The 10,014-nt window shown below is 36.8% G+C and overlaps 1 long non-coding RNA gene across 1 annotated transcript in view; it reads left to right on the forward strand.

The window, feature by feature from the left end:
* Nucleotides 1–6,235, forward strand: part of LOC131383178 (uncharacterized) — a 51,500-nt gene extending 45,265 nt beyond the window's left edge. The window contains exons 3-4 of the long non-coding RNA XR_009212993.1: nucleotides 2,968–3,107; nucleotides 5,797–6,235. This is a non-coding gene — a long non-coding RNA (uncharacterized LOC131383178). The remainder of the gene's footprint in view (nucleotides 1–2,967; nucleotides 3,108–5,796) is intronic.
* Nucleotides 6,236–10,014: the final 3,779 nt, after the last annotated feature.

The raw sequence follows: 10,014 nt of genomic DNA on the forward strand, positions 1-10,014 counted from the left end.
CAGGACCTAGGCTCAGGAAGAAGCTTACCCAATGTTTAGTCAAGCTGAGGGAAATATTATGGCCATCCTTGCTATCTTTATCAGTTCCTCGTAGTGTTACTCTTCATAAAATAGAATGAGGAGAAAGAATTCAGCTCCTTCAAGAGAGACTCTTTCTGAGCATAGGTGTGTGTGAAAGAGAAAGTGTGTTTGTGTGTGTATGTGTGGTATTTTGCAATAATGAACAATGCTGTCAAATAAATATAAATTGGAATTTCATATGAACACCAGAAAAACAAAACCAAGAGCAAGTGGATGAAGAGTTCTTGGGATAAGAAAGACTCAAGAAAATGTTGCTTTTTGTTTACTAAATCTGATCAAATAAATTACTAAATAAAATAATATGGCTTTGTCAACACGTATAGGGTTTTCTGGCAGTCCTTTTTAAGAAAATAATTCCCATTTCTTTTTCAGTCTGTCTCCAAAAGAAATGATATGCCATCTAATCTCAGTGTAAGCTCTCGATGTACCACAAAAAGCAAATAAATCCAATGTCATTCTTGATTAAATAATCACCTTTTCAGGGCAAAGCCAAGAAATGTTTTTTCCCCCCTCCCTGCCACAGGAACTGTGACCTAATTCTCATTCCTAATCACAGAATCAAAGGTTAGTATTTGAACAACCTGACACTCACTTTAAGTCATTCTATTTTTCTGCCAAAACTTTAACTTTGTTGACATTCCTTGATTATCCACGTTAATGATTGAATCAGCTATTTTTGCCCTTGGATATTTCTTGTTCTTTATATTCTGCGCTACATTTTTTCACACAATAGTAATCCCTGATCACAATGTTAGAATTAATAATAAGTTAACAATTGATACAGACTGAATGTTTTTTATTTTTCTTGTAATCTTATTTAACCTTATAATTCCATTATTGTTATAATGGCAATTATTTGATTCCAAGAAGTAATACATTTATGATGGCTGATGACAAGCAAGTTTAAACTTGAACTTCTTTGAACAAAGACCTTTCTTTCTCCTTTTGTCCAGAAACTAAAATTATATACACTTTCCCAAGTCTTCCCTTTGCATAACAAAACACAGAAGTTTCCTTGAGACTGAAATTTGGCATCATAATTAATTTTTCTTTACTTTGAGAATTGCCCTCTGGATAACTTAAGAGAGAAGAGGGTGGGGAAAGAGAGCCATTATGTTTTGTGTCTCCTCAGTGTGAATTAAATTGCTGGTTTTGGGTCTAAAGGGGGCATATATTTCCGTGATAAAATGAGAGATCTGTTTCGATTCAGGAATACAAATGGTTAAAAAGAAGATAAAGCTATTACCTACTCTAGGACTCCACTTCTGCAGAGAAAACTCCTGGGTACTTCTAATAAGAAAGATACACTGGAGCTTCCTGACAGGAACAGAGTGAGCCTTTGTTAGTCCTGGACTTTTCTGTCACTCACTTGTAGATAATATCAAGCACTGTGACAGAGACAAGGTATATATGACTGCTACTTAGACAGTGGGAATGCTAAGCCTCTAATTGAATTTCTCTCTGAGAAAAAGACATTTTCTTGGGGGAAAAGTAACATTTTGTCAAGTAAAAATGATCTGCTAATTGTCGTAGAAAATTTCTCAGTTTTTATATAATTGATCTTAGTTCTATACTTAAGTCTCATTACCCTCTCCACATTATCCATTTGCAGCTCCTTTACAGTATGTTTGTGCTTGCTAGAGTAAAAGTAGATTTTCTTTTTCTTTTTTTTTTTTGTTTTTTTTTTAGTTTCTAGAATCTTATTCATGGAAAATCTTCATCTAAGTGGTGGAGTTTTCACATTTAAAACGCCACCTAACCAAATGTTACAAGTATTGCTGTCTTCCTAATTATTCATGTATGTCTATGTGTCTAGAGTCACATATGCAGGGTCACTTGATTTGAACAGTAGAGGATGGTGACAAATGTGTCTTATTCACATAAGGCTATGAGAATAGGCTACATTTGGAAGGGGAATGAAAAAGAAACAAATGACATGTTCTCCATGAAGTAGACACTCTAAGCCTGCTATCACTGAAGTGTACTACTTTGACTTTGTAAAATTAGCCAGTCTTGACAATCAGAATATGAAAGGCATGCTGAATTACCAAATTATATTGAATATGTCCTATATTGGTGTTACTACCTGATATCACAAGACAAGACAAATTGCAATCCAGGGATTTGACTAATGAATGTATCAAAATAGTTATGATGACATTGGAAAAGAAATAGGATCTCAATATTTTGAGATATTAAGCCAGAGACACATGTACATTGATAATGGCACAAAATTGTCTGTATTCATGACTCAGTCCTTGAAAGTTTGTATTACAAAATGAACAATACAATCAATCATCTATTTCTAGTCACTTTATATTTGATTCTTCTGTCACAATGGCTATCCTCCTCACTTCTATAACTCAAATTGGAGAACGACTGTCTGCAGTTGTAATATGTAAAAAATAGTCCACATTTTGATGGATCCTTATTACTTATTAAATGTTTAATAGGCTGCAGGGCTCACTCTAAGATCTGTTTCATTTCCCTTGGTGCATATAGTATTACTTGATAGGGGAAGGATGCTATCCATTTTTGGAAAGTTTTATAAATAGTATTAGGGAAAACTTCAAGATACTTATTATTTTCTCCTATTTAAGTTACACTGAGTTGAATTTACAAGTATAATAACTTTAATGGGGAAAATTACTAAAGTTAAAAAGAAAATAGTGGAGAGAAAAATCATTACCTGTATATAGAAAACTAAAGAATTAAAGAAACATTTTTGTGTGTGTGTGATTTACACGATCTTCAGTGTAATCGGAATAAAGGTCACAGGGCTCAACAGGTAACCCCCTACTGCTTTTCTCATCGCTGGTTTCCTGTTCCCTCTATACACTGGTCTCTTCTCTTTGTCTAATACATATTGACTTTCTTATTTCACAGACTCTGTGATATTTTGCACAAGGTTGGTAACCCTGAAGATTTTCTTTCACTGCAAAACAAAGGGTCATTCTTCTGAAGATGTTTCATATATCCTCATTTTTAAATGTTGTTTAGAAGAGGAAGGAATGCTGTGGTTTAAGGTAACATCGTTTTGTATAAAAATTTCTTTCTTTAAAACCCTAATACAGGGTTTATAAGGCTTGACCATATGTACTGTGTATATGTGTATACAGTTTAATTATATGTAGAATTAATGTTTACCCAACCTAAAGCATGCATGTGCTTGCATACAAATGTGTGCACATGTATGTTCATGTTTGGGCATGCCCTCCCCCACTCCCACACACAGAAACACGTGATCACACACACACACACACACATATATATGTGTGTGTGTGTGTGTAATTCTGTTAATCTTTCATTCCAACCAGGTTTAGGTATATATGTATATACCTATACTTGGAATGAAAGATTAACAGAATTTGATTTTCTGGGGCTAGATGTCACAAATTCAAGAGGATTAGACTGGTTATTTATAACTAGAAAAAAAATTGTCCCAGCCCTTTCTCCCTTCTCAGGAGCTATCTAGTGGGTTCATGTTTTTGTTTTACTTTTCTGGGAGACAAATGTTTTCTTATTTATCACGTTCAACATCACTGATTCCTACTGTTCTTTATTTCCCTTTTTTTTTTTTTTTTGTATATGTTCGAGTACATATTATTACCTCTCCCTTGATAAAAAGGATCTTCAAAAATAAAAAAAAAGTCAGACAAATGGAGTGTTTTCTTTCACATACATTTCTAATGCAAAAACCTACTTGTGGAGCACTTTTACTTCCCACTGCTGAACTAAAAGTTTTGAGTATTGCCGTTGGATCCCTTGATTTTTCTCTTCTTCTCTTCACTCAAACCCCTTCCTGCTTCAACTTCTCCCAAAGCTCAAGCTTTTGAAAGGTTCTTAGAGCTGACACACCACAGAAGTGAACACTCACACCCACTTAGTCCATTCCATTTTGTTTCATAGTATTTTTTTTTAATTGGGTATGATCTCAATTACCATTGGAAACACAGTGGTACTCTTTTTCCTCTCTGGACCACACTTCTAAGTGTATGTAGTGTGTGTGCTTGTGTTTAACCTAATATTAATATTGTCAAATTTAGCAAACCAACCAATCAACCGTCTATTTAATTTGAATTTCAGATAATAATAGAAAATTGTTTACTACAATTTGTATTTTAGATAAACATCAAACAATATTTTGGTGTATTTCCTAAGCAACATTAGAGATTATTGCTTGCATTATTGCTTTTCCATGCAACACATTAGAATATTTTGTTCCATAGTTGGATCGAATCTCTGTTTATCCTCACTCACCAAAGCCCTCTCTACTGGTTTAGCATGGTATTAAGTGCTACACATGAAACCACAACAAAACAACTACAATTGTATCATCTTTTGTAAACAACTCAATCTCTTTCATTTTCATTTACCTCATCTGTAAAAGGGGATAATAATATCTGTATATCCAAATTAGAAGTAAATTATATATGTATATATATATAGCTTTCAATAAGAATTTTCACATAGAAAGTACTCAGTATTTTGTTTTTATAATTAGCAGTGGTACTATCTGTTTTTGTTTTGTGAATATCACTGCACCTTAGCCTTTGATCTCTCTGAGAACTAGACTTTAGATTATGATCGGTCTTCTTGGGAACTTCTGTTCCCAGAGAGAACTACTATTAAGAGTTACTTTTCAAAATATTGTCTCTGAACATATATGCATATGTACCTAAAATATCTTACAGAAATTAAGTAACGGTATGCCCAGTTGTGGGCCTTGATTTTTCTTCACTCGATGTGTGTCTTGAAGATCTTTCCATATAAGCACATATAATTCTATTATTCTGAATTACTGCATAATATGCCAGTACATTAATATAGCATACTTTATTATTATTATTGGGAGAGACAGGGTCTCACCCTGTTGCCCAGTCTAGAGCACAGTGTGTAATCATAACTCACTGCAGCCTCAATCTCCCAGGCTCAGGGGATCCTCCTGCTTCAGCCTTCTGAGTGGCTAAGTCTATAGGCACAAGCCACCATGACTGGCTAATTTTTTTTTCTCTTTTGGTCGAATAAAATAAAAATGTTACCCAGACTGGATAACATACTTTATTTAAACTGATTTGTAATGATGGACATTAAGGTCTTTTACAGTAATTTGCTATTATAAATGTTTTAACAGTAAATATTTTTGTTTATATATCTTTATTCACAAGGAAATGTATCTATAAATTCAATTCTTAAAGTTTAATTATTGGATTAAACAGAATGCAATTTATGTTGTTGACAGCCAAGTATTATGATAAGATAATAGACACATTTTATAAATCCCTCATTTTCTGCAAATAAAATTCCTTAGCTTGTAGGCTTGTTTTATTACTGCCTCAACAACATTTAAACAAATACACATATACTGTCTTCCTAGTATTTTTGGAAAAGCTACTCAAATGCCATTAATTATGTGATTGCTTGTATATAACATCATAGATTTTACTTTTATTACAGTTAATTTAATGGTTACTTAAGTAACCACTATTACTTATTTTAAGCATTAAATGTGTATGTCTATTCATTTAATATATATGCCTATATGAAAGGAACAATATAGAGTACTAATGTGCAAAAAGGGACTTGAGTCAATAATTTACTTAAATTCTCCATGCACTCTAAGCCTCAGTTTTCTCATTTTTAAAAGGAATGAAGATTACTTTTCAAGGTGACAGACTTAGCCTTTCCTTAGTCTTTGCCTTCTCTTCCTCCTAGTGATCTGGACAGGAGACGGAAATACTGGGTAGAAGAGGGCAGTTCCCTGGCAAAGCCTCACCCTCAAGCCTGGATACCTGCTGTCCTAAATGAAAACAGGCATTTCTGTGTTCATGCTCCAAAAGTTGTCTTTTGGCCCGCCACACCCCCCTGTCCTGCACCCATATGAATCCTGAACCCCAGACTCCAGAAGCAGACCAGCAAGCCTGCAGACCAGCAGAAGGACGGAGGAACGATGTGGCAGAGAAAGGGAGAAGAGGAGGAACATCTGAATGCCGAGAGGAGTTCAGCTGGGGGCAGTCAGAGAGGAGTCCAGCCACTGGGCAGCCGGAACCCAGGGGAGGATCATCTTTCCACTCCATCCCCCTCCTCCGCCTGCCCATCCATCCTGCTGAAAGCCACCTCCACCACTCAATAAAACCTGCCATTCATCCTTGGAGTCCGTGTGTGACCTGATTTTTCCAAGGCACTGGACAAGAGCTCGGATACAGAAAGCTGTCACTCTGGCCCTCTGCCCTTGTGAAAAGGCAGAGAGTCCATTGAGCTGATTAACACTCAAGCCATCTGCAGACAACAAAGCTGAAAGAGCTTTGTGGCTCACTCCTGTAATCCTATCACTTTGGGAGGCCGAGGCAGGTGGATCACGAGGTCAGGAGTTTGAGACCAGCCTGGCCAACATGGTGAAACCCCGTCTCTACTAAAAATACAGAAATTAGCTGGGCATGGTAGTGTGCAATCCGAGCTACTCAGGAGGCTGACGCAGGAGAATCGCTTGAATCAGGGAGGCAGAGGTTGCAGTGGGTCGAGATCACGCCATTGCACTCCAGCCTGGGTGACAGAGCAAGACACCTTCTCACATACACACAAAAAAAAAACTCAAAAAAAAAAAAAAAAAAAGCTTTGTAACACTGGGATTGCAGGCACCCACCCCTAGACACTACCATGGGGCTGGAGCCCAGAGCGCTTGCCCCAGCCTCTGCACCTGCCCATCTGCATGCTTCCCTTCCTGCAAGAGGTTTGAGCAGCGGGGTGACAGAATAGGCACGCATGCAAGGGGAATTAGGGAACTCTTCCATTTCACTAGCTCACATTAAAAGATTCAAAAAGATATTAAAACATATATGTTACAGTATTCTTAAAAAAGAAAAAAACCTGCTATGTAAGCCAGTTTTTTACCAGAATACAGGAGGTTACATAGACTAGAACTTTCTGAAAATAGTGGAAATTCTCCTGTAAAAAGTCCGTATCTTTAATGCTGGAGAAGAGAAAGGCAAAATATAGCTTGGGTGACTCTACACTTCCAATATCCAAAATAATATAGATGTATATAACTTTATAAGGCATAAAAACTATTAAAATACTCTACCAGGAGAAACATTATCATTACTTAGGAGATAATTATGTGGATCAAAAGCATGTTTACTTATTTCCAATTCATAATCCCAAAAGGAAGCCTATCTGTTAATAAGCTATCTCCATTTGCACTGAACCTACAGTTCAGTACATATTCATCCAGAAAGTACAATGAAAATTCAACAAAATAATGCATTGCAAAAGTGAAAGGAAAGTAAATCTTGGGGCCCCCAAATCATTAAGCTAAAGGGAAAGTCAAGCCAAGAACTGCTTAGAGCAAACCCGTCTCCCATTTATTCAAAGTCATTCCTCTGCTCAAATGAGATAAATACGTATCTAATTGCCTCCTTTGGAAAGGCTAATCAGAAAATCAAAAGAATGCTACTGTTTATCTCTCACCTACCTGTGACCTGGAAGCCCCCTCCCTGTTTCAAGTTGTCCGGCCTTTATGGACAGAGCCAATGTACATCTTACATATATTGATTGATGTCTCATGACTCTCTAAAATGTATAAAACCAAGCTGTGCCCCAACAACCCTGGGCACAGGTCTGAGGACTTCCTGAGGCTGTATCATGGGCACATGTCCTCAACCTTGGCAAAACAAACTTTCTAAATTAACTGAGACCTGTCTAAGATATTTGGGTTCACACAACTAAGATTATACCTAAATTTCAAAAATAAACAATGAGTTATAAGACATTTGAAGACAGCTAATAGCAAAAAAGAAAAAGCCTAAGGTGAGTAAACAGAACATTTACTCAAAGAAATGCATATTTTAAAATTATAGTTACTGATCTTAGAGATATTCTAAAATATATTCAAAAATCAAGAATTGAACAGGAGTAATATGAATAAGTTAAAATTATGATTGCTAAAATTAAAACTTAAAATCAATTAAGAATATGATGATTGGGCCGGGCGCAGTGGCTCACGCCTGTAATCCCAGCACTTTGGGAGGCCCAGGCGGGCAGATCATGATGTCAAGAAATCGAGACCATCCTGGCCAACATGGTGAAACCCTGTCTCTATTAAAAATATAAAAATTAGCTGGGTGTGGTGGCAGGCGCCTGTAGTCCCAGCTACTTGGGAGGCTGAGGCAGGAGAATCACTTGAACCCGGGAGGGGGAGATTGCAGTGAGCTGAGATCACGCCATTGCACACCAGCCTGGGTGACAGAGTGAGATGTGGTCTCAAAAAAAAAAAAAAAAAAAAAAGAATATGATGATTGAATTAGCTATTTGCAAGATTGAAAGAGAGACCCATGTATATATTCCAGAATATAAGAAAAAAATTAGATGAAAAAGTTGAGAGAAAATTAAGAGATACAGTTAATTGTTTTTACGATGACTTTAAAGAATTCAATAAAATTTTCAGAAAGAATTAAGCAAGGAAATTATTAAAGAAATTCATGAAGAACTTTTCAAAAGCAAAATTAAAATAGAGTTGTTTGAATTGAAAGGGCAATTCAGTGCCAATCAGTTTGAATGAAAAAAATCCAATGACATAAAAGGATCTCAGAGGACCATCCACAGAGAAAGATCTTAAAATCTTTCTTAAAGAAAACACACATTATCTAAATGGAACGAAAGTTAAATTGTCATCAGGAAGCTTTAGTCACAAAGAATTTAGGAAGACAATTGAGCAGTAGCTTCACAGTTGAGAGGGATCATGCTTTTGAATCTAAAATGTTATACTCATGAAAATCATAGGGAAAGTTTAGCAATAAATAAAAGGTAACCAGGCTAAAATAAGCTTACATGTACAAAGTTTTATTATTATCACATAGCATATACCTGTTGGAAAATGGCGCTTCCTTAGCCATCATGCATGTCTTCACATCTGCCATATAGGCACAGCTAAGCCACAGGCTTCCCCATCTCTTGGCAGAACACCGTGTGTTGCTTCCTGGAATATGGCGATCTGAGCAGTCTTCCCAGGAGATGTACACAGATGTTTTACGTATGCCTTCCTGTTTCTCGTCAGATATGGAACATTCCACTATATCCATCATTTAGCTGAAAACCTCCCTTACTAACTTCTTGGTCTCATCTGCCATCTGGCCCCTCTGGTTCAGAGTAATCCTGTGGAATGTAGGAAGCCAACACGACACTGATCTTGCTATGTTGTCTGTGTAAGTTATAAACTGCCCAAACCCATTTGGGCTAATTGTCATTTTACTGACCAAATCCATGAGAGTGTGGCAAGCCAATCTTTAGCAGCTATGTCAGAGTTAGCACATTTTCTGCTTAGCCACTTGCAAATAGAAGTCTAGCATCTGAGTAATGTTAAAAGAGATGCAGGCTCACTGTTTAATTCCTTTCTTTTCTTTTTTTTCTTTTTTCTTTTTTTTTGAGATGGAGTCTCTCTCTGTCGCCCAGGTTGGAGTGTAGTGGCATGATCTCAGCTCACTGCAACCTCCGTCTCCCAGGTTCAAGTGATTCTCCTGCCTCAGCCACCTGAGTAGCTGTGATTACAGGCGTGCACCACTCCCAGCTAATTTTTGTATTTTTAGTAGAGACTAAATTTTAGATTTCACTATGTTGGTCAGGCTGGTCTCAAACTCCCGATCTTGGGATCCGCCCGCCTCGGCCTCCGGAAGTGCTGTGATTACAGGCGTGAGCCACCGCTTCCAGCCATTTTCTGTTTGTTTGTTTCAGTCTTTGCTCTATGTATATTGGCTTCTGTCCTCATTCTTGTTGCCTCATGGTCACATGATGGCTTTAACTGCTTCTGACAGTTTCACAATTAATGTAAAGAGATTAAGGGGGTTGCATAGGGCAGCTTACATGACATCAGCTGAGTTCTTTTTTTTTAATTTGCATGTCTTCAGGAGACATTTTTTTTTTCTTGATCTGTCCTTCGGT

This window comes from Hylobates moloch, unplaced genomic scaffold (genome assembly GCF_009828535.3).
Source record: "Hylobates moloch isolate HMO894 unplaced genomic scaffold, HMol_V3 SCAFFOLD_4, whole genome shotgun sequence".
Lineage (NCBI taxonomy): Eukaryota > Metazoa > Chordata > Mammalia > Primates > Hylobatidae > Hylobates > Hylobates moloch.